The sequence below is a fragment of the Vespula vulgaris genome, chromosome 19 (assembly GCF_905475345.1).
Source record: "Vespula vulgaris chromosome 19, iyVesVulg1.1, whole genome shotgun sequence".
NCBI lineage: Eukaryota > Metazoa > Arthropoda > Insecta > Hymenoptera > Vespidae > Vespula > Vespula vulgaris.
In genome coordinates, this window is record NC_066604.1 from 1,910,775 (window position 1) to 1,934,291 (window position 23,517).

Below are 23,517 nucleotides of genomic sequence, written 5' to 3' on the forward strand. Positions count from 1 at the left end.
CCCCCTCCTCCTCCACCACCACCACCTCCTCCTCCTCCACCACCACCACCACCACCACCTCCTCCTCCTCCTGTGGTACTTCCGCTTGTCGTTCCTGATATCGACTCGCCTTCGTCGCTGCTTCCTAAAACATAATACGTATATGGTACACGTTAGAGGATGAAAAACTTCAATAGTATTTTGTTAACATTACAAGGAAACGTTTCGAATTTTATATCGTTATAACGAAATAGAATTATAGATCGTTATAATTATAATATAAATTCGACGTTGAAAGGATTCGATTTAACCTTGATAAAACAGCCTCTTTTCTCAGCGATCATCGCTTAACAGAAAGGTTCAACCTTACTTTTACAAAGAGTAACGACAACGTCAATGTATAACTCTAACGCTATTCTAAGAAGGAAAATTCAATTTATCGGATGGATTTGCACGTTCCACGATGCCGATGGTTGGGATACGTATAATGGTTGGGATCTTTTAAAAGCCGGTCGCCGATCGATCGATCGATCAGATCGATCAGATAACTCGGAAAGAAAATCTTGACTTGAAATTAGTAACTGACAATAAAAGGTTCGGCATAACGATGAATGAAATCATCGAATATTTCAAAAAAAACACACGTATACACGTTTTAATCTAACAATATATTTCTTTTCTTTTTCTTACACTTTTGTTTTATTTCTTTTCCTTTCCTTTTAATAGATTATATATCAGGTTCAAGTGTAAAAACAAATGTCAAATGGATAATATCTATCTATGTATCTATCTATCTATCTCTTGATCAACGAGACACAGTTGTATAATCATATTGCAACTGAAATTAAAAATATATATATATATATATACTTATATAAAAGTTTAGGACGATAAGATTGAAATTTCATAACGTTGCGAGTGTCTATATTCCAATCAATCGTCGGAGCATTTTATTTAACGACCTGACACTATTTATAAAAGAGATAGATTTTGGTTAGAAGCGATTAGATTTGATTAGATCGATAGACAAACGTGTACGTACATATATATATATATATATATAGATAGATAGATAGATATTCGATCTATTTCATGAATGAAAAATGCGTTACGAATAAAGAAACCTGAAATCATTTTTCGAAGAAGAAAATAGATAAGTTGGTTTGTATCCTTTTTCATGTTCCTATTTTTAAAAGAGAACGATAGAAAATCTTAGATTTATTTGGACGACTTCGTGAGCAACGAATGAATTCGTCGGGACCCTTCTAATAAACAACCTTATCTTCGAATCGGAAGATATTCACGAGAGAAAGAAAGAGAAAAAGAGAGATAGAGAGTTCTATCGACTATCACAAAACAAACATATATATATATATATATATATATATATATATATGCACACACACATATACAGATTTTTATGCGAGTCTTTTCGAACGAACCTGCGGCAAGATGCCGCAAAGAAATTTACACCATGACGAGTCCTTCGCAAACAACATAAGCTCTGTGTGAATATCAACGGCTAAGTAAATTTGCAGGTGTATCTATGACGAAAGAAAGAAAGGAAAAAAAAAAAGAAATATATAAAAAAAAAAGAAAAGAAATTTTCAAAAAAAAGGGAAAGAAATAAAATAAATGAAATAAAGAAACGAAAAGAGAAAATTCGATTAGAAAAATTCATTGACTCGAAAAGATCAATTTCTTTAACGAATTCATATAAGATAATCAACGATTGTTGTATCGATGTTATATATCGATCGATAGTATCTATGTAGAAAGTATTAACGAAACGCTGAAAAAAAAAGAATTATTAATAGAAAATATCGCGAAAAAAAATTTCTGATAGGATTCTAATCGAGATAGCAAACAAAGCCTTCGAGAATACATCCGGTTTATTGTCCGGTGAGTGTAAAAGTCGTAAAAGAAAACGGTGATCCTACGAATAGGGCTAGTAGACACGGAGACACGACGCCTAGAGTATACTTATTCTATCGATACAACATATATATATATATCTACTAGCAGAGAGCAATCGAGAAGTATCGTATAACGACGTTGACTCGTTCTTTCTCGATAAACATAAATCGAGATATAACGAGCGCTTTACGACAAATAGAAAGAAGAAAGTATTCGACGATACGAATAGAGAGCTTTGTTCCTTCGTGATAAGAAAAGAAAAAAAAAAAAAAAGAAAAGGAAGAAGAAGGTCACACCAGGATAAGTATACAAAAGAAGAAAAGAAAAAATTGATATTATTATGAAGAAACAAATCGAGAAAAAAAAAGAAAAGGAAAAGGGACGAAAGAAATTTTTCAGAGAAGTAATAATTCTTAAGATTTAAAGAAGTATTTCTCAAAACTTTAGCCTGTTGAATCAATGAAAAAAGTGAAATATGTTTTTCTATGAAATATGTTTGTATTCGTAAAATGCGACGATTATAATTTCTAACTTGGAAAACTTTTCCTTTTTATCTTTTCTTTTTCTCTTTTGAAAATCAATAAAAGAGAAATATAAATAACAGATTTAAATACCGTATAAGAGTACATTCTTTTTTAAATGTCCCTTGTAAGAAAAGAAAAGAAAAGAAAAAGAAAAACGGTTTGGTCGATGTACCTAATCGACAGAATAAACAGGATTTTGCGAAATCCCGACAGAGGGTTCATACAGTACAAAGCAAACCGAGGATCCTCTGATGGCCCAACATATAATGACAATATTTGGGAAAGCTTCAAGATGAGAGGAGTACTTAAAATAAGGTCTTTGACTCCTGTGGGACGTTGTTACGAGTGCTCGAACATATTCTCCCTCTATAGAATTACGAGTACTTGATATTATCCTGGATGATAGCACCTCGAGAGCTTCTAAGAGCGATTAGAAAGCAGAGTACACTTTCTCTTTCTCTCTTTCTCTCTCTCTTACTCCTGTCTCTTTCTGTTCCTCTTTCTCTCTCTCTCTCTCTTTCTCTCTTTCTCTCACTTAAAAGGATTATCGACTATGAAGAGGTTAATTTATTCGTGAGAAGATATTATGTACCCTCTTGATCCTCTTGTCTCTCTCTGATATATCCTCGTCAAACTTTTGACACGAACGTGTCGAATCAAATGAAAAAAAAAAAAAATAATAAAAAATAAAAAGAGAGAAAAAAGAAATTAGCTTTGTCAAAGGGATAAATCGATCGGTACGAGTATATATATAGATATATAATGTGCTTATATAATACTACGACATCCCTTTGAAGTCACGTGAAAATGATATATAATACGCTCCCCAAGAATGTATTATTCAAGAAATGCTTTTTAATATTTATACTTACAGTTTCGAATAAAAAATATATATATATATATATATTCATATACGAAATCTATAATTCATAATAGAACCAAAAACAAAACAAAAAAAGAAAAAGAACGAAAGCATTCTAGATCCGGAAAAGACAATTAAGCAAATTGGTGATTAAAACGAGGTGTTGGAGGAGCGATTACACCAGTTAAACGATTTCACACGCGAACAAACCACATATTCTGACCGCACAGGACATCCTGGTTGATACGAAGATCCTACGGGAGCTTGTCGAGTTACATACATACGTGCATACATATACATGTATATACATATATTTAATACTAAGAACGATATTGAAAAAAAAACGAGTCTTCGTAGATAATTAAGATAGTCCTGTCGGCCTGTTACTTGGATACGATTGAGGTTAATTAGAAAACTAATGCCGCCTGGATCCTGTGGCATAAAACTAGCATCGTATTACAAATGTGATAATATTATCAGCTCGTCACGGAATTGCCACGCTCTCTCCTTTTCTACCAATCCAAATTGGACATACCATACGAATCTCTTAGAGTCCGACTTCCGGACACAGCTTGCGGTTATACTTCCTTAATGATCCTTCTTGTTAACAGGATGAATGTACGATATCTTTCACTCGAAGGTCTAAAACCATGGAGAAAATATCTTTCCTTATTCGTTTTAATGTAATTATTATAATACTCTATTATGTATCGTTACATAATATTTATATAGATATGTATTAATAAACGTACGTACGTACATATATTTATTAATAATTATAGTAATTATTATCACTATTAATATTATTTACACTTGAAGATAATGTATACATCATCCACGCTTACACGATCGATTAAAATTTTATATAATGCGAATTATCGAAATTAATCTCTAATCATCCGTAGAACAAGAGAGAGAGAGAGAGAGAGAGGGAGAGAGAGAGAAAGAAAGAGAGAAGAGAGAGAGAGAGAGAGAGAGAGAGAGAGAGAGAGAGAGAGGAGAGAAGAAAACAAACAAAAAACAAAACAAAAAAAAATTATGATTCGACGCTTACCACTCATTCTTTTGCCGAAGCTGGATCGAGACAAGTCGAGATAAGTCAAGTTCATTCCCTCGATGATCCTTGAATCCTTCGATACATCACTGAATGACGTTAAATTAAATAACTAGGGTAAACATATCACACGCGACACATGTTCCTCGAATCAATGATACACAAGAAAAAATCACACAAATGTCGTTGACGATAAAACAACAAAGGCTATACGTTCGTCATTCGATCACGTTACAACTCGTCCTGATGATCGATAGATCGATCGATAAACTAAACATTATCAATGTACACTCTATTCGTTCAATGAAATGTTCACGTTGATGAAAACGAGAAAAAATAAAATGATAAAGATAGATAAAGATGGACAGAGAAAGAGAGAGAGAGAGAGAGAGAGAGAAAAAAAGAAAAAGAAAGAAAGAAAGTGAAAGAGAGAAAGAGATAGAGATATATTAATCCGGTAACGAGAAGAGAGCTGTTCCGTGTCAGCTGGCTCTTGGCAGACTAGAGGATCCGAAATCTGTTGAGAAGAGGATGGCACACGGCTTTTCCCAAGGGTACCCAGGGACGATCCTCGGGGTGTGGCGGAGCCGCTTCCAGCGGGATCTCTGGTTGGCCCACGGGCGGAGCAACCCCTATCGCATCGAGATCCCCACCAGGCGGCCACACAGCATCCCTCGAGTGAGAAACAGACAGAGCGAGGAGGGACTGAGAGAGTGAGACGGAACAGCCCAACGAGAGAAAGAGAGAGAGAGAGTATAGAACCTCCTAGCGGTAAATAAAGCAACGCGTGTCCAGGATAGAAAAGCAAGGAGAGGGGAGAGAGAGAGAGAGAGAGAGAGAGAGAGAGAGAGAGAGAGAGAGAGATAGAGAAAATATCGGGCTACACGATAACGAAAAGGACAGCCTTATCTAAGATCTTTCGTAAACGAAAATGTTGTTAACGTGTATTTAATTATTATTTTGAAAGAAAAATTTATTGAAATATGTAATCGCGTCTGATTTTCTTATCCATTATTTCTATTTGATATTTTCTTTTTTTTTCTTTTTTTTTTTTTTATATAGTTTAATCTAACGTATGTATGTATGTATGTATGTATGTATGTATGCACGTAGAAATAAGAAAAATAAGGATTTTTTTTCAAACGAACCGTTAGAGATTCGCAGTTGGTGGCTGAAGTATTTCTAACGAGTGCAGATATTGAAAAAAAGGCTAAGAATTCTGATCTTTAAATTCATTGGACCGTCGATAGGGAGAATATATATATTTTTTTCTCTTTCCTTTCTTTCTTTCTTTCTTTCTTTCTTTCTCTTTTATTTCTTTTCCTTTATCCTTTTTTTTTTCTTATACGAACATAGTTGAAAAAGTGTCTACTCCGGGAAAAGTAGAATGGACCCCACATAGAGTCAGGGTCAACGGGCCAACCATCATCGAGATCCTTATTGGACAGGCTTGACCACTTTTTCCCTCTTTCGCAAAAGTCGCCTGTCACCGACTTCTCGATTGATTTCTCTATATTTTAAGTTTCATACCATAGATGTTTTTCTCGCGTACATATATATATATATATGTTCGTATATGTATGCGTGCGCGTATGTTCGATTCGGAAGAAACGGACTTGTCACTCTCATTTTTACTTTATTCTATCGAAGTTTTTGAACGAAAGAAAAAAGAAAGAAAAGAAAGATTTAACCAAAAGAAAAATATATATATATACATATAATAAAGAAAAGAAAGTTAAATTCCGTTGAAAATCTGAAGGACGCAATCAAAAGTTTGATATCGCAATAAGCTCGACGGAGACAGCTCGTTAGAAATTTTCTACGTTAACCTTTTTTTCTTCCTTTTGAATGATAAAAAAAAAGGAGACAAAAAAAATATATATATACGATTTGAATTTCCCGCTCGAGAAATTTAGAAAAAGGAAGAAAATGATACGCGAAGAGAAATATGAAGGAGCTTTCGAAGGGATTGGACAAGGGGATGGGATGGGAAAGGGGGTGTTGAAAAGCACCGAAACACAAATCTTCATTTCATCGTGCAAAGAAAGAACCATGGAGAACGTAGAAACGACGATATGGGAATGTTCCGGGAGGCCAGGAAGACATGTGTCGCGTGCAGTTATATCATTCTTTATGACCAACAATGGCGGTGTACCCTCCGTTCCTTTAACGTTACTGTACCCGCGTAATATTTGGGAAGGCTTGATTTACACTGGCATAAAAATGTCTTTGCCATGAACGTTGATATCACGTAAACCCTTTATACCTCCTTCCATTACGATCTAAATTCTTACACGTAAATCTCGATCTTAAAGAAGAAAAAAGAAAAAGGAAAGAAAGAAAGAAAGAAAGAAAGAGAGAGAAATATCTTTATACTTTTTACATTACAAATTTATTAAATACGACAGCAACGTTCGACGATAAATCGTTAAAATCATGTAACTATGCGCGATATAAGGGACGATCGATAAAAAAAAAGGAACAAACGAAAGAAAAGATTTCTACGTTCAAATGGATACAATTATCGATCGATAGATCGATAAAAAGGGCAGATTTCTCTTGGAAGATGTAATATAAATATAACGTTAGTACGAAAGGGTTTATATCACGTAGGGATGTAAACAGAGGTCCTACTACGTGTGTCTCGTGCAACTTCTGACACGTAGAGTGACGATGCCGTAATGTCGGCGGTGTAGTAAAGTGTGAGAGAGCAGCGTTGAGCAGGAATCAGGAAGAGAGGATGCTGGGTTTCGCGGGGGTTCTTCGGGGGTAGGTGGAAGGCGCGAAGCTATTAAACTGACAGAAACACTTGCCACCCCCTCGATACCCCTGTATACTCGTAGAGTTCCTGCAACGTCCCTTACTACGAAGCAATCCCTCCATCCCTTATCGTAACACCAGAGTTATTAATATTTTTCACGTTCCCCCCCTGAAAAATTGTCTCCTCTGTACGCTCGACCTGTCTCTCTTTTTCTCTCTACACCTCTCTTCTCCCTCTACCATCCCTCTCTCTCTCTCTCTTTCTTTCTCTTTCTTTCTCTCTCTCTCTCTCTTTCTCTCTTTTTCTCTCTTACTCTTTCTATTTCGATGCGAGAAGCAATTTTACAGGCGTGTCATGTACGTCAGAGACGAAAAGCGAAGCGACCTATCTCCCTCCTCCTTTATTTCTCTTTGTCGTTTACAACGTGAAATAACATGGGGAGCGTAGGCGGTAGGGGTTTGAGGGGGAGGGGGATAGGGTGTATCAAAGTAACGAACACAATTTCCTCGTAAACCTCAATTCATAACACTTCTCGGCTCGTCTACTTTATCAAAATGTATGACCATCATCAGCTGCTTCTGGAACATGCAAACGAAAAAAGAAAAGGAAAGAGAGAGAGAAAGAAAGAAAGAAAGAAAGAAAGAAAGAAAGAAAGAGATCTTGAGATCACTTCATCGAGATGCTATCAAAGGGTTGGCTAGCAACGAGACAGAGGAGACTACGTCGACCGTTAACGGTCGGCCAATGAAGAAGAAGTAGCTAGCCCGAGGGAGTTGTGTTCATTCGATGAAGAAGAGAGAAAAAGAAAGAAAGAAAGAAATAAAGAACGAACGAACGAAAGAAAGAAGGAAGGATGGAAAGAAGAGAGAGAAAGAAGTCAATGCTCGAAGCGACTAAACAATTAGCGTTCGCTCGAGTGGCCTCCTGAAAGTCCACGTAAAGAGTCGACTTCTTGATCTACCCCAAAACGATTGGTACGTCTCGTAGTCACAAAACACGAGTAAAGAGTATAAGGGAGAGGAAAAGAGAAAAGGAAAAATAAAGAGAGAGAGAGAGAGAGAGAGAGAGATACGCACTAGGTCAAAAGGATCGAGATTCGAGAGAGACGTATACGTCTGTGTGAATGCCACGCCTGTGCTAACGTCACACAAATAAGTGCATACCTACGTATACGTATATACATATCTGTACCTACCAACATAACTCACACATACATATATATACGTATATATAACGAGTGGCCAAAATAGTGATCGACGAAGCTACGAGTAATCGCGTCAACGGTCGTGCTCAGAAGTCTATAATTTGTGTGCTTGACAGAATCGCCTCTCTCTCTCTCTCTTTCTCTCTCATTCTAACGTGCCATTGAGAGCTACGTAAGTAGTCAAAAAAAAAAAGAAAGAAAGAAGAAAAGGAAGAAATATATATATATATATATATATATATGAAAGAGTAGAGCAAGAGAGAGAAAGGGCAGAGTGTGTGAAAGAAAGAGAGAGAGAGAAAGAAAAAAAAATGAAAAAGAGGGAGGACCGCCCCCCTGCTTGGAGGAACTTGAGACGCGATTGTTGTACGCCGCGTGCACGTCGCGCATACGCAAGGTATTGTCCCTAGTTAGAGGCCACCGGAAGTCACCGGAAGACGATGAACTAACGGAAGACCCTGGGCCTTCTCTCTCTCTCTCTTTCTTTCTCTTCTTTTTCTTTTTGGGACCTCCTCCTCGATAGAATAAGGAGGAGGAACCTTTTTCGTACCCGGCAGCTTGTCTCTTTTCCATTCTCTCGTTTCAAACAGGGGAGACTCTCGACTTAACGATTTCTCAGCTCTCCTATCGGCTTTCTTCAAGAGTTCAAGGTCAACGTTCTAGAAAATCGAAGATAACTACGTGCCACGAGAATTTGAAGTTTTCGAGAGAATCGATAAGATGGAAATAAAGAGAGAGAGAGAGAGAGAGAGAAAGGGAAAGAGAGAAGGAGATAAGGAAGGCAATCAATCGAGCGTCTTTTCCTAAGCTAAGAATTAGGTTGCCAGGTCAAGATCGAGTTAGAGAGAACAAGGAGAAGATCCAGATGTGTACGATAATATTCTACGGTGGCACGCGAACAACCGGAAGACGATCAAGTAGGGAAGATCCGGTATATATATAATATATATATGTATGTACGTATGTATTCATATATATATATATACGTATGTACGTTCGCTCGTTCTTCTCTTCGTGCACGCGCTTGTTACTAACCTTCCCTTCATTCCATACTCCTCCCACTAATGTGAAATCTATTTTAAGAAACTAAGACTAGAACGCCTCGATAGAACTATCCGTTTTATAGATCAATGTTGTAAAAAGAATCGTTCCATGAAAAACACAAGAAACGGTCGAGACAAAAAGAAAAAGAGAATAGTAATAAACAACGACCACTACGATGACAACACCATAACGATGACGTAGAGAAATCAAAATCAGAAATCGATACTACGAGCTTAATAACCATTGCAACAAAGTGTTAGCTTATTGGAAATCGTGTTTTAGCCACGTGCTGCCGCCGTTGCTGCTCCTGCTGCTGTTGCTGCTGTTGCTGCTGCTGTTGCCAGTACTACGGTGTGGCAGGACAGCGTGCAAATATTGATGCATTAACAATGCAAGCTAATTATGTTTTGGTTCGAGTGCACCATAGCCTTGGTCGTCCAGTAACACTGTACTTCCGTGTGGATCCGGTGTCGACGGTACTGATGGCGATGGCGATGGTGGGAGAAAGGGAGAACCACCACTACCACCACCACCACCGCCACCACCATCATCACCACCACCACCACCACCACCATCACCACCACCACCACCACCACCACTACCACCGTCGTCCTGGTGGGTTCGAAGTTTGCTGTGCCCACCAGCAGCTCGGCCATTCTACTATTGTGATCCAGGCTTTGGTACACAGCCGGAGGCTGGCTCGCAGCCGCAACTCGCCGTTAAATTAATTTTATCTCATGTCCCACATTAATTTTCTATCTATCTCTTTCTCTCTCTCTCTCTCTCTCTCTCTCTCTCTGTTAGCTAGGCTGTTACGTGAAAGCTAATGCCAACTTGATATCCATAATAACCAGAGGGTGATACCACCGTTTGTTATTATTTTTTTACAATGTATATACCCTTATAATATATATGAAACGTAAAATTTTTATTCACTTTTTGTTCCGTTCCGTTTTGTTTTATTTTGTTTTATTTTGTTTATTTCCTTTCCTCTTCGTCCCTTTTTTTTTCTTATTCTTTTTGTCTTTTCTCTTTTTGTTTTATTTTATTTGAAAAAAAAAGAGAAAAAAGAAAGAGAGAGCAAAAATATAAAAACAATTTTTATGCAACTTTTATCCCACGACGATTCTTATTTATCGTTGTGAAATGGTTAAGTATAATTCTTGTCTTTAAATCGATCAATGATTTCTCTAGTTCTGTGCGTTCTAGGTTGAATCGTATCAGAAGTTAATGAAATGTATCCAATTGAGCCATTAGTTCAATCGCCCTTTTACTTGCCATCGTTAAACGTTTCTGACACTGGTATACATATACGTACATATATATATATAATATATATATATAAATATATTATATATATAATATATGTATATATTATTTTGATTATAACTTCTCAACGAACTCGAGTCGAGGAGAACGATAAATTTAATAGCGTGGATCGCAGTAGAAAGACCGAAAGCTTGCACACGCATACGAGTTCGTATACGTTCAACGAGGTCCAGAGAGAGAGAGAGAATGAGAGAAAGAGAGAAAGAGAAAGAGAAAGAGAAAGAGAGAGAGAGAGGAAGTGCTATGCTTGTCCGTGCCAAAAACTTTTAACCAAACTCGATTATTTTGAGTTTAATTAAAGCTCGCGTTAAGCGACAGGCCGCTTAATTATTCCTCGACCATTCGAACGAAGCCGTTACGAAATTCTGCCAAATGATGGATCGTGCTTGCGTTAAGAAGACAAAAAAGAAGAAAAGAAAAAACAAAAAAAAAGCGAACAAGAAGAAGTGACAGTTGTATAAAAATTCGTGAATAATAATATCCATTGAAAATTTTTAATGGAGGAAAAAAAAACTTACATTTTGAATGGAACAGGAATTGTCTCTCTCGTTGATATATCTCTCTTTTCTTGTTTCTTTCTCTTTTTAATTATTAAACGCACGTTTTAATCCAATTGGATTCTTATTTAAGATATTGACGTAGCACCGTTAGATTCTCAGTAATAAATATTTTTTTCCCTAACTTTGCTTAGAAAACTAAGAGAACTTGGTCGAAGATCGAAGTACAAAAACCCCTACGGATATTATCAGCCCTTCGGCTAACGTATAAGGGTAGAACTCGTAGGAAGGAAGGAAGGAAGGAAGGAAGGAAAGAAGGGAAGGGGAACAGATGTTTTTGAGCGCGAGCCAACATCGTAATCTATGTTCCGCAACATCGTAATTAAGGAAAAATGAATGTTCCATTTTCCTCCGAGTTACGACGACCATCTTCTCTTTAAATTAATCGCGTTTCATCGGATCAGAACAACTATTTTTTTCTTTTTTTTTTTTTTGTTTTTCTTGATAATAATAAGCAAATTATCAATCATATTCAATCGTAATCTACGACGATCGATTATTTAATATTCGATGCTCCAATATTTGCAATCTTTTTGTTTTTTAATTCTCTTTTCGTTTCCCTCTTTTTCGATCATTTCGAAAAATCCAAGAGATTTATTCGCATTTATTCGGTCAAATAAATCGCAAAGTAAAGAATCGAATCGTGCTCTTACGATCTATCTCACGTTTCGAACATAAACAAGGAAATAACAATGGTCGTTGTTGACCGTCCCTCCATCGAATTTTATTCCTTACATTCACGCATCCCTTAAGGTCTGACCATTTTTCCATAGCTGGTTAGATAAAGCGAATTTAAAAGTTTAAAATCAACGGGGTGGTTGCTTTTCGATCTTCGGAAGTAGAGAAAGGAGAATAGAAAATAGAATATACTCTCGTCTCTCTTTCAATAATAAGATACGATCTGATCGTTTTACTATCGCGTTTGCCCTGTACAATGAAATACGAAATGGAAATAGAGAAATCGTACGAGAAGAAGAGGGACTTTGACTATCTTCTGGACAATGATTCTTAAAAAGAAAAAAGAAAAAAAAAGAAGAACTAATATAGAGAAAGAAAGAATAGAGAAAAAGTCTAACCATTCATATGTTCACAAAATACAACAGAAAAAAAAAAATATATAAATCTAATGAAATTTAGAAAGAAACGTGCAGCTTGTCCTTTATATTTTTTACTTAATAATGGATAAGAACAACGACAAAAATAACATCAACTACAACAATAACGACAGCAAGAAACTAACAAGAAAATAAATGAGAAAGAAAATAAAGAATAAAAAAAAAAAAGTATCTACGACAAAGCTCCGTGCGAACAGGATGATATATAGAGAATAGCAAAAGGGACATCCCTCTCGTTCGGACAATCTATCGTCAGATTCGCAATTCGATAGATAAGAAGTTAGATATCTCAGTAGTCGTTCCATCACGTGTGCGAATAGAGACCAAACTTGAATTCTATTCATGTTAGTTGGAAGAATGGCATCGTGATTCTATTCAATAGTAAAAGAGAGAGAAAGAAAGAGAGAAAGAGACAGACGATGCAGTTGGTGAGAGGAAGGGAGGGGTAGAGAGGGGTTGGATGGAAACCATCTGGGAAATCGTATATCTTCGATCTAATGGTACTCTCTAACATCAAGCAATATCCGCAATTGTGGAAGAGTAATCGATCGAAGGACACTATTCTCAAGATATATATATATATATTTTTTTCTTTTTCTTTTTTCTTTTTTTTTTCAGAACAGAGAAATTCTAACACCCTGGTACACTCCACCCTTTCATACACATTTGTTCTCCTCTTCTCTTTTTTCTTTTCTTCTATTTTTTTTTATCCCTGTGTCTACAAAAACGTCAGTGAAGTCAGTGAAAATGTCAAACGAAATGTTTCTATTCGAAGTCAATAAAAAAACGGAGACCTGTATGTAACCTGTATAGATATATATATATATATATATATATATATAACGTTAGACGATTCTACGTTAGACGATCGCATATTAGAAACAGAGAGGTTAGACGAGGAGGTAGAGAAAAGGGGAGAGTTGTTATAGGCGTGAAAGTTTATTGTCTGAGGCTGAGAGGAACCCCCCATTGAGTGAAGTTCGATCGGAACGTAATTGAAATTTCACTTAACTCTCCTTTACCATGTTTGGTTATATATCTACGAGTTTATAGATATTCTTATCTATGTGTATATGTGTGTGTGTGTGTGTGTGTGTGTGTGTGTGAGGGAGAAAAAGAAAGTTAATTAATAAAAAAATTGTTCATATAGATCAAGAATTATTTTCCATATGTTTTTTTTTTTTTTATGGAAACAGTAGCATATATGTTACTCGAACAGAGAGTAGTGAAGAGGGAGGGGGTTAAAAGTCAACGTACCCTTTTTCCGACGTTTCAAAGAAAAATAATAATAAAAAAAAGAAAAGAAAAAAGAAAAAAAAACTGAGAGAGGGAGAAAAAAGAAGAGGAAAAGAAGAAAAAAAGCTCGGAGAAGAAGAGACACGAAAATTTTGCGAAGGGCCTGATCGAGAGAAGGGTACCTTTTTCTTCTATTATCTTTTTCAAGGGTTGCGTATCTCTCACGCGAGGTGATCATTCGGTAGTTATTGTGTGTATTGCGGTTTATCCAATGATTCGAAAGAAAAATTCGACGAAGGCGTGAGAAAGACGAAGGCCTTACGTTCGTTCTTTTCGAAAAGTTAACATAATTCACGTATAATTGTTTTCATTGAGAAAAGATAGAGAGTAAGAGAGAAAGAAATATATAGATAGATAGATAGATAGATAGATGAAGAAAAAGAAAAAGAAAAAGAAAAAGAGAGAGAGAGAATGAAAATATTCTTCTCTTCCATTGTAATTGGCTTTTGATCGTCGCAACACTCGTGACTTTGTCAAAGAGGAGAAAAATAAAGTAAAAATCGAGGAGTTCGATAAATATCGAAAAAGATCAACGATTCCTTCACCCTCCGCTAACGTAACAGAAAGACACACACATATACGTATATACACGTATAACATAGCAGGACCAAGAAAGAAGATTCAATTTCGCCAGTCTCCGCGTCGATTTAAAACGAATGCTCATCAAATACGAATCGTTGAAAGTGGAAAGTGAGGGGAATGTAACGACGTGTTGCACCCCTATCAGCCTCCCTCCCTCTCTCTCTCGTCCCCCTCTTTTCTCGAAATATTGAAATCTCGCTAATAGGCTAATATTTATCGAGAAAATCTTTCGCAAGAAAAGAAGATCAAAAAAAAAAAGAAAGAAAGAAAGAGAAAAGGGGAAGTGAAAGATGAGTGATGCTTAGACGGATAATATATAATATATAATAAATACTATATATAATATTTTTTTCTTTTCTCTCTCTCTCTCTCTCTCTCTCTCTTTTATTTTTTTACTTCGTTGAGTCCTTTTTCTCTTCGTTCTTCTTTATACAAAATTACAACTAGCTCACGAAATATTTTAGAGAGATTGATCTAGGTACATTGAGCTATAGGATTCCTAGGACAGGAGACATTGAAATTCGATGGTAGAAATCGAATGGTTTGGTCAATACACGCGAGACAGAAAGAGACAGACAGACAGAGAGACAGAGAGAGACAGAGAGAGAGAGATAGAGAGAGAGAGAGAGAGAGAGAGAGAGAGAGAGACTCATGTTGAAACGGAACCGCGTGCGTAGGACATCAAACGCAGAATCGAGTCCTTTGATCACTCGCTCTGTCATTCAGATGGCTCTCGACTAACACGACCGATTGCAGGCAACCAAGTCCAACCCCATCCCCCTTGTCCCGTTATCGAGGTGTTAAGAAATTCATTATCGTGTCATCGACAATGTTTGATTGGTCCTATCGCTGTGATCGCGTTTAACTCATAATTTTAACAAACGATTCCTCTCTATCGAAACGTTTTCTCTTTCTTTTCAATTTCTTTTCATTTTCTTTAATTTACTTTACATTTTTTTTTGTTCTGTTTTCTCTCTCTCTCTCTCTCTCTCTCTCTCTTTCTCTAAAAATCGTTGTAACTCTTGAAAATAATCGATTAAGTACGATTATGTCTCGATATACTTAGAGAGCGAGATTTCCGTTTAAATGACCAAAGATGGCAATGACGTTCGGACATGGACGATTAATCGTTTCCAACAGAGTCTTAGCAATATTACATCGCAACATATATATATATGTGTGTGTGTGTATATATATACTTGTGGGTATAATGACGCCAACGTCCGATAACCCACAGCTAAGCGAAATGGCTTACATAGCGAAGCACTCAGAAAGGTTTGCCGTTTTTCTTCGATATATCGAAAAAAGCTAAGACAAGATGATATAAAGGAGCTGCTTCTTGCTCGAGTTTCTACGATATACACATGGTGTATATCGACGGACACATAAATCTATGATATTCTAATGGCGAGAACCTACATCTTACTGTTATCAGAATGTAAAGAATCGATATTTATCAAGTGCCTAAAATCGTCGTTAAATTTTCTCCGATTCGTTAAAACACTGAAAATAAGAAGTATAGAAAACGAGGAAGAAGTAAAAAATAAAAAAGAGAGAGAGAGAGAGAGAGAAGAAAAGACGAGAAAGAGAGAGAAAAGAAAAGAGAAATTTACGATAGGACACGAATCGAAGGAATCGAACGACTATATATGCGCTCGTTGGTATATTCCCCTGATTTTCTCTCATCCTAATGGGCACCCGTTTCTGAGGGTACTCGAGCCCGTGTAATTGCTAGAATCCACGAGCCCGCTACTACACCGCATTTACGCGTTATGCGGGGTGGGTGCGTGTCGAGCATCGGTGGCGGCGGCAGCATCGTTGATCGACCACCTACTGGGTGTCCCTGAAGTTTTTACACGCGCTCCTTTTAACTAAAAATTGTTCTCGATAATACTCCAACATCATCTCCTTTCATTATCATCGAAACACAATGGTATACGTATAAATTAAATCGATCGAATAACAGATTAGATCGCTTTATGTTATCGATCGATAATATAAATAGACAAAAAAAAAAGAGAGAGATACTAAAACACAGGCGATATGTAATAATGAAAATTCGATATCCGATCGATCGTCCGACCGGAAATGATATCTTAACGCGATCAATTATTTATTACGAAACAATTACGTACGTAAGTATCTATCTGTATGTTTCGTGGTTTAGAACGATGTTAAAAAAAAAGAAAAAAAAATTGATGAGGAGGAGAAGCGAGGAGAAGAGCAAAAATCGACGCGATAGTATGATCGAGAATGTGAGGGTGGGATGGGAGGGTGGTAAGGATTAAACGACGATCATCGAGTCCGAGATGTATGATATAACCAGAGGGTTAAACTCCCTCTTTCTCTCTCTCTATTCCTCATAGAAGGGAGTAGTGGTTAGTGGAAAGAAAAAAAAAAAGAAAAAAAAAGAAGATGGAGGGGTTAAACGAGAAGCCACTAGAAAACAATCCCTTCATCGCATTCGCGGATGCTCTTTTCTTTCATTCTCCCGGTCTTCTTTCTCTGTCGTTCTCACTCTCTGCCACTATATATCCTTGTCTCCTTCCTTCTTTCTTTTTCTATTTCTTTCTTTCTTTCTTTCTTTCTCTATTTCTTTCTTTCTTTCTTTCTTTCTCTCTTTCTCCTTTTTTCTTTTTTATTATTATTTTTTTTTTACTTTAGCGAGCCGACAGATGGCTCGGCCGCGTTTTTGTTTCAAGGCTCGCGCCAACAATCGTCGCATTACCGGAACAAAACGACTCGACGATCGGTCCTTTGGAAAAAGAGAAGAGGAACGGGTTCACGTGTGTTCGTACGTAGTGTGTTGTGTGTGTGAGAAAGAGAGAAAGAGAGAAGGAAGGAAACAAAGCGAGAGAGAGAATCATGGTGGTTCAGGAAGTTCCCGATCGGCCATATCATTTCGTTCGTTGAACGTAACACATGTCCAAACATAGAAAAAAAGAACCATCGATTTATTAGATCGTCCAGTTAGAAACAATGACCACTAATAATAATAATAATAACAGTAATAATAATGGTGATGATGGTGACGACGATGACGACGATGACGATGATAATAACAATAACAATAACTCGCTTTGCGTGTCGTTCTTGCAAGTGCAACGAACCGATCTCTAACCCATGACACAGGGTCAGGCTCGATTGTCTTTCAGGCGGGTGTAATCGTTACCGTTTGTTGCGAGAATCCTTTTTGCCGATTGTACTCGCATATGTTTCGTTTTATCGATAATAAGTGTAGCTTTGTAAGTGCGTATGCACATGTAACGCGCGTATCTCGCGTATGAGAGAGAAAGAGAAAGGGAAAAAGAAAAAAAGAATATATCGTGTGAATGATCAAAGTAAATAGAAAGAAAAAGAATCGTTTGGAGCAGTCGACCTTTTTTTTTCTTTCTTTCTTTCTTTTTCATTTATTTTTTCTTTTTTCGTTTTTTTTTCTTTTTTTGTTGTTCTTCTACTTTTTATTATTATTATTATTATTATTATTATTATTATTATTATTAATATTATAATTCACAGGATATGACAATGCGCTCCTTTGTAGAATATTTAACGAGACACGTCAAACTTTATAATTTATATTTCTCTTTAAATCGTTCATGAAAAATGATTCCCCTTTTCTGTTTACGTTTACAGTGGATCACGTCGACGAGGAAATAAAAATCAAGGGATGGCGTTAGCCGAACGCAATAATGATCTACTTGTCTTCGACTCCTAACGGGTTTTACGACGGTCCTTTCTTACACGTTGAGAAGGAAACGTGATGAGGTTGCGATCAATCACGGGTTTACGAGATTTTTGTTTTTCTTAGAAGAAAACACACACACACACACAAATATAGATATTACGACGTACGAAAGATTCCTATATAAGTGATCCTATATCCTGATCGATAATTATCTCGTAAAATAATTTTATCTTCTCGAAAGAATGATTACGCTAATAAGAGAAAACGAAATGTCCATTAACCATTCACGTGACATTATTTTTAACCAAAGATTTTTCACGAACAAATGGATCGATTTAAAGTATGTACCACTTAGGTGCATACATACATACATACATATATTTGTCGTGTTCGTGAATATGACACGTGGATACGTGTGAGAGTTAGTCGAGATCGGGCCAGGTCAGAGGCACACGAAGAATCTCCCCTCTAATGGATTTCACTCATTTTTCTCCCCCATCTCGTAGTAAGAAAAAGGAAAGAGTGAGAAAGACAGACAGAGAGAGAGAGAGAGAGAGAGAGAGAGAGAGAGAGAGAGAGAACATCGACACCAACCCCTAAAGCGAAGCATAGTCTCAACGATTCCTTAAGGGCCAGCTCGTTCTACGCGATATCGTTTATTCATCATTCGTTCGATTCTCAAAAAATATTAAAAGAAAAATCTATAAAAAGACGAACATTTAAAAAAAAAAGAGAGAAACTAAAAGAAAAAAAAGAAATGAGAGATGTTTTTATAAAATCGATAAAAAATCATTACTCGTATCTAACTATATTATATATATTAATTTATTTTTCTTCTTTATTTTGTCACTTTTTAGCAAAAGTTGATCGATTCAATAGCAAGACTTATGGCCGATTGCGATTTCGAAAAGATAAACAGTTTCGATCGGAAATCGTCGAGTGGTTATAAACATACATACGTGACTAATTCTATTATCGATTTTTTAACGATACCACGATTCTGCTATTCCCCGTTATACATATATGTAAAAGATTTTTGCGGGTATATATATAAAAAAAAAGGAAAGAAATAGAATGAAAAGAAGTAGAAATCATTTCGAAATAGGAAAAAAAAAACAAAAAGGAAAAAGAAAGAAAAAGAAAGAGTACAAGATAAAAGAAAGATTTCATCGAGAATTTCAGCAAGTTTTTTCATTTCGTTAATCCGAAAATCGGCATTGAAGATTTGTCTTCATTCAATATTACGTATGTCTTCCTGATTCAGACCTTTCACAATTAATCTTATCAATACTGACACGCGATACTATCTGGAAGTATCCTCTCTCTCTCTCTTTCTTTCATAGTGAACACGAACGAGATATCAAGATTCATCGGATCGTTGATAAACAACTGAAAGTTTGAGATGCATTGTCGCATTAAAGAAAAAAAAAGAAAAAAAAAAGAAAAAGAAAAGATTCTTTCTACGAAATTCAAGTAGTTTTACTATCCTTACCATTTTTTCTTCTTTTTATCTCTCGTTTTTCCTTTTATTTTTCTATTTTTTTTGTTTCTGTTTCTTTTTCTTTTTTTTTTTTGAACTTTAGATTGAAAGATGATTCAGATGATAAAACGTCTAGGACGTCGAATTTAGCTCGTTGTTTTATAATCAACGATGATCGTCGTGCGCTTTCTTCTATTATTATCAAGATGCTCGTAGGTACCTCTTTTCTTCGTCGAAAACGCAGTGAAAGCATGCGAGTTACGTGCGTTCTTCCAAGATTGCGTGCCACATAGTATTCTTCTTAAGAAGAACGAGAGAGAGAGAGAGAGAGAGAAAGAGAAAGAGAGAGAAGAGAAAAGAAGCGATGGATAATATAAGAGAGATAGAAAGAGCAAGTCGATAAGGCAAATAGGCACTTGCTAAAGTTCGCCGAACAAGAAATGACACAAATTACATGGATCACCTTCGTAACACTCTCACATAACACACACATACACACACGTATATATATATATGCATATATAGAACTAGTTCCTTTTTCTATTTCGAAATAACTCGAGTTGGAAGATGAAAAATGATCTATTGTTTTTCGCAGAAACAGATATTGCCATATTATTTTTCATGATCTAAATTTAATCAAATATCTTTTTTCTTTCTTTTTCTTTTTCTTCTCTTTATATCATTACAAAATCGAAACGAAACGAAACGATGTGTAAATCATTTCAACGATACTCACGGCCGTTCTCGTAAAGTCCTGTTCATCGAGCCAAAAGTCGACATAATTACACATCTTGATTATCGCAATTTAGCATGACGTTTTAATTAACATATAATTCGCTCTTATATATACATATGTATATATATATATATACATATACGTATATGTATATATGTAAAGTATGTAAAATAAAATAATGAGAATCGAGATGATCCGTTCGAATCGTACGATTGTATAATACGAATAAAATCAAACGTTCAAATCAATCGGACAAATTTCTAATATCTCTATCTCTTTTTCTTTCTTTTACTTAATCTCCCTATCTCTAGCTATCTCTATTAGATCCCGTAGATCGATCAATTTTTATGTAAATATAATACTTCGAAACAATTTTCTACCGATCGCGAACAGAGTCGAGCTCGTACTGTTAACTCAAATCAATTCGTAATTCGTCGTAACTTATTACCAATACATATACACTCTTCTCTCGTCTATATAAGTGAACGATATTATCTAACAAGATTAGGAACCGATTAATATTATTCGACCAACAGTTTCTATATTTTTTCTACAATACTTACAAACATATGCATATATATATATATATATATATCCTATATTGTAGCCTGACATTTTAAAAATCTGAAATTATTCTTCGCTGATAAGAAAGTCGATACGTCAAAGATAAATAAAAAAAGGCCAATCGTAGTGACCACAATTCTCTACAAATTTGAAAACGCACGTTGATGATGATACTAATGAGCGTGAGATATGATAACCGTCGAAGACACTTATAAACGTAATATCTTTGCTGATTTTTAATTAGAAATTTCGGGATAATTAATCAAATAAAATTGTACGTATCAAGTAAAAATGTACGTAAGTCGAGTTGAATAATAAACACGATTATATCAATGATTTTCAATATAGCAAACGTAATGCATACTAGCTAGATTATTAAAGCGTATAAGTAATTGTATGAGTAAGTACGAATAAGATAGATAAAGATAAAAGAGAATGGAAGAGGAAAAGAAATGAATCTCTGGACCACCTGTACCTTCGTATCGTGAGATCTATATATATATATATATATATACATATATATATATATATATATCTTTTTCTCTCTTTCATATTCAATGTTCCCCGATATGTCGTGAGGGCTTCGGCAGCCTAAACAATCAACGCGACAGAGATAAAGACGGCACCGTATACTACACCATACTATACTCTGAGAAGCCTTTACAGAGACTCATGGGGTACCGTTGTTTGTACTAGAGGAGATAAATAGAAGAGAGGGCTCGATGACATCCGGGCCTCTCTTGGACACCGCCTAGGATCCTGATTATTTGGTTAATGACCTTTATTGTGTAGCGATACCGACAGGCTTCTCACCAGGAGTAACGAGAACGAAGAGAAGGGGAAGAGGAACCGTAAACTCGAAGAAAAAGGAGAAGAAAAAAAAGAGGAACAAAGGATAGCCGATAACAACAAGCTACGCCGGGCTTCATCACCTATCACCTATCACCTATCATCTATCACCTATCACACGAAGCAATCTCAAAAACGATTCATATTATACCCAGAGAGATTCTTCTAACAAAATAATCTAATAAATTCGATTCAAAGAAAAGAAAGAAAAAGAATATGTATCTACTTTTATTTCACTTTACTACGGATCCACTTCAAACTGACGAATTAAAAAATTGATCATATAACTTTGTGTAATTTTGTGGAACGAAATAAAATTATAAAATAAACTTCCTTCGTCTAACTGGAAAAAACGACTTCTTCCTTTTTTTCTCCGTCCAATTTTTTGTCTGTTTCTCTTTTCTTTACGTTTTCTTACTAAGCGTTTCATTGATTTATTAGTTTAAAAAGGAGCAGAAAAGTAGGACTCTTGATCCTAGAGTAGTAGGATGGTCGGTCGGTCGGTCGGTCGGTTGGTCGGTTCGTTCAACCGAAAGGCAGGCAGGCGTGAAATGAAGCTTCGAATTCACGAGTTTGTTCGTATGCCTTCGAGCTATGACACAGTAGCTGCTCTCGGTGGGCCGACGAGACTCGTCCGACTTCTTTATGGGGCAACCCGAGACGACTACGTTGCATATGGGGAGAGAGAAAGAGAGAAAGAGAGAAAGAGGACGTCCATCAAAGGGTTCCAAATAATTACCGCCTTCTCTGGTCTCGTAGAAAACTGAAGTGGGGGTGAGTCGAGATGGGGTGGAGCAGGGTGGGAGATGCACCGTGAAAACGAGGTGTCACCTCGTCCTCTCTCGTGATAACTTAGTGAAATATTTCACGAGAATCACCCCTCGACTGACTTTCTCTATACTCTTCTACCTCTCTTCTCTCTTCCTTTTTTTTATTTCTTTCCCTTTTTTCCCCCTCTTTCTTATTTTTTTCTTGTCCTCGATATCGGAGATCCTAAGTCAATAACTGGCCTAGACGCTAAGACACTTGGCACTGCGTTGGGTTATATATTTTATCTTTTTCTATTTCTTTTTTCTTTCCTTTTTCCTTCTTTCTCTCTCTCTCTATCTCTCTCTTTTTTTTTCTTTTTCTTTTTTTTAGAAAACCGTGCGAAAGTATCATAGTGATTTTACACAAAAGATATTTCAATTTGTATCCTTTTTTACAAGAGATAAAAAAAGATCTATAGATCGAATGCAGTCACGCATATATATATACAACAACACACGCGTATAAATATGTAGATCGTTTAGATATGAAAGAAAAAGGAAGAACAAAAAAAAAAGGAAAAGAAAAAAAAAATGGTTGACGAAAATTGCGAGAAAAGTTATCTCCGTGTTCAGAGGTTTAGAGCCTCTTCGAGTTCCAAAGTGTTTGATCGATGGATCCTCGGCCTCGGACCGGAAATTATGCGTCAGCCTATCGTCCGCGCCGGAAGTGACGGCACGGCGCCACTACGATCACGCCACTATCTGCCGTTTTGCTGATTGCATTTTCTTTCGTGCCTTCCCTCATCCCACCCACGTCGATAAACTTCCGGCACGTTTGTTTTTCCCGCCTTGAGAGAACGCTAGGTGACAATACTCTCGTTCTGGACGTCCTACTTTTGACGCATTCCGTGATGTACGAACGATCTCGTTAAAGATAAAATTTTAACAACGCGATCGATGGATCGAAAACTCCAACTGATCGTACTTTCATCCACCTGAATCATAAGTATCCCGAAATAATTAAATGTAAATGTAAAATATAAAATGTTTATCCGAATTACAAACGAATATCCAACCGAACGATCGATACATTAAACATTTGTAATACTCGTAAGGATCGAGAAATAACGATATAGAATTTATCTAATTTATCCGTATCACAGATAAGGTTCGATTCTCTAAGAGACACATAAATATATCCGAATGTGATCTAATTCGAAGATTCGA

General features: G+C 36.3%; 1 long non-coding RNA gene across 2 annotated transcripts; it reads right to left on the reverse strand.

Annotated features, from left to right (window-relative positions):
* Nucleotides 1-55: 55 nt before the first annotated feature.
* Nucleotides 56-20,523, reverse strand: LOC127070746 (uncharacterized). Of its 2 annotated transcripts, none has more exons than XR_007784629.1 (3): nucleotides 20,491-20,523; nucleotides 4,337-4,628; nucleotides 56-124 (listed from the first exon to the last, which is right to left on the reverse strand). It is a non-coding gene; the product is annotated as an uncharacterized LOC127070746 (long non-coding RNA). The 2 variants fall into 2 exon arrangements; XR_007784628.1 differs by having other exon boundaries at nucleotides 20,129-20,517.
* Between the last annotated feature and the right edge of the window lie 2,994 nt (nucleotides 20,524-23,517).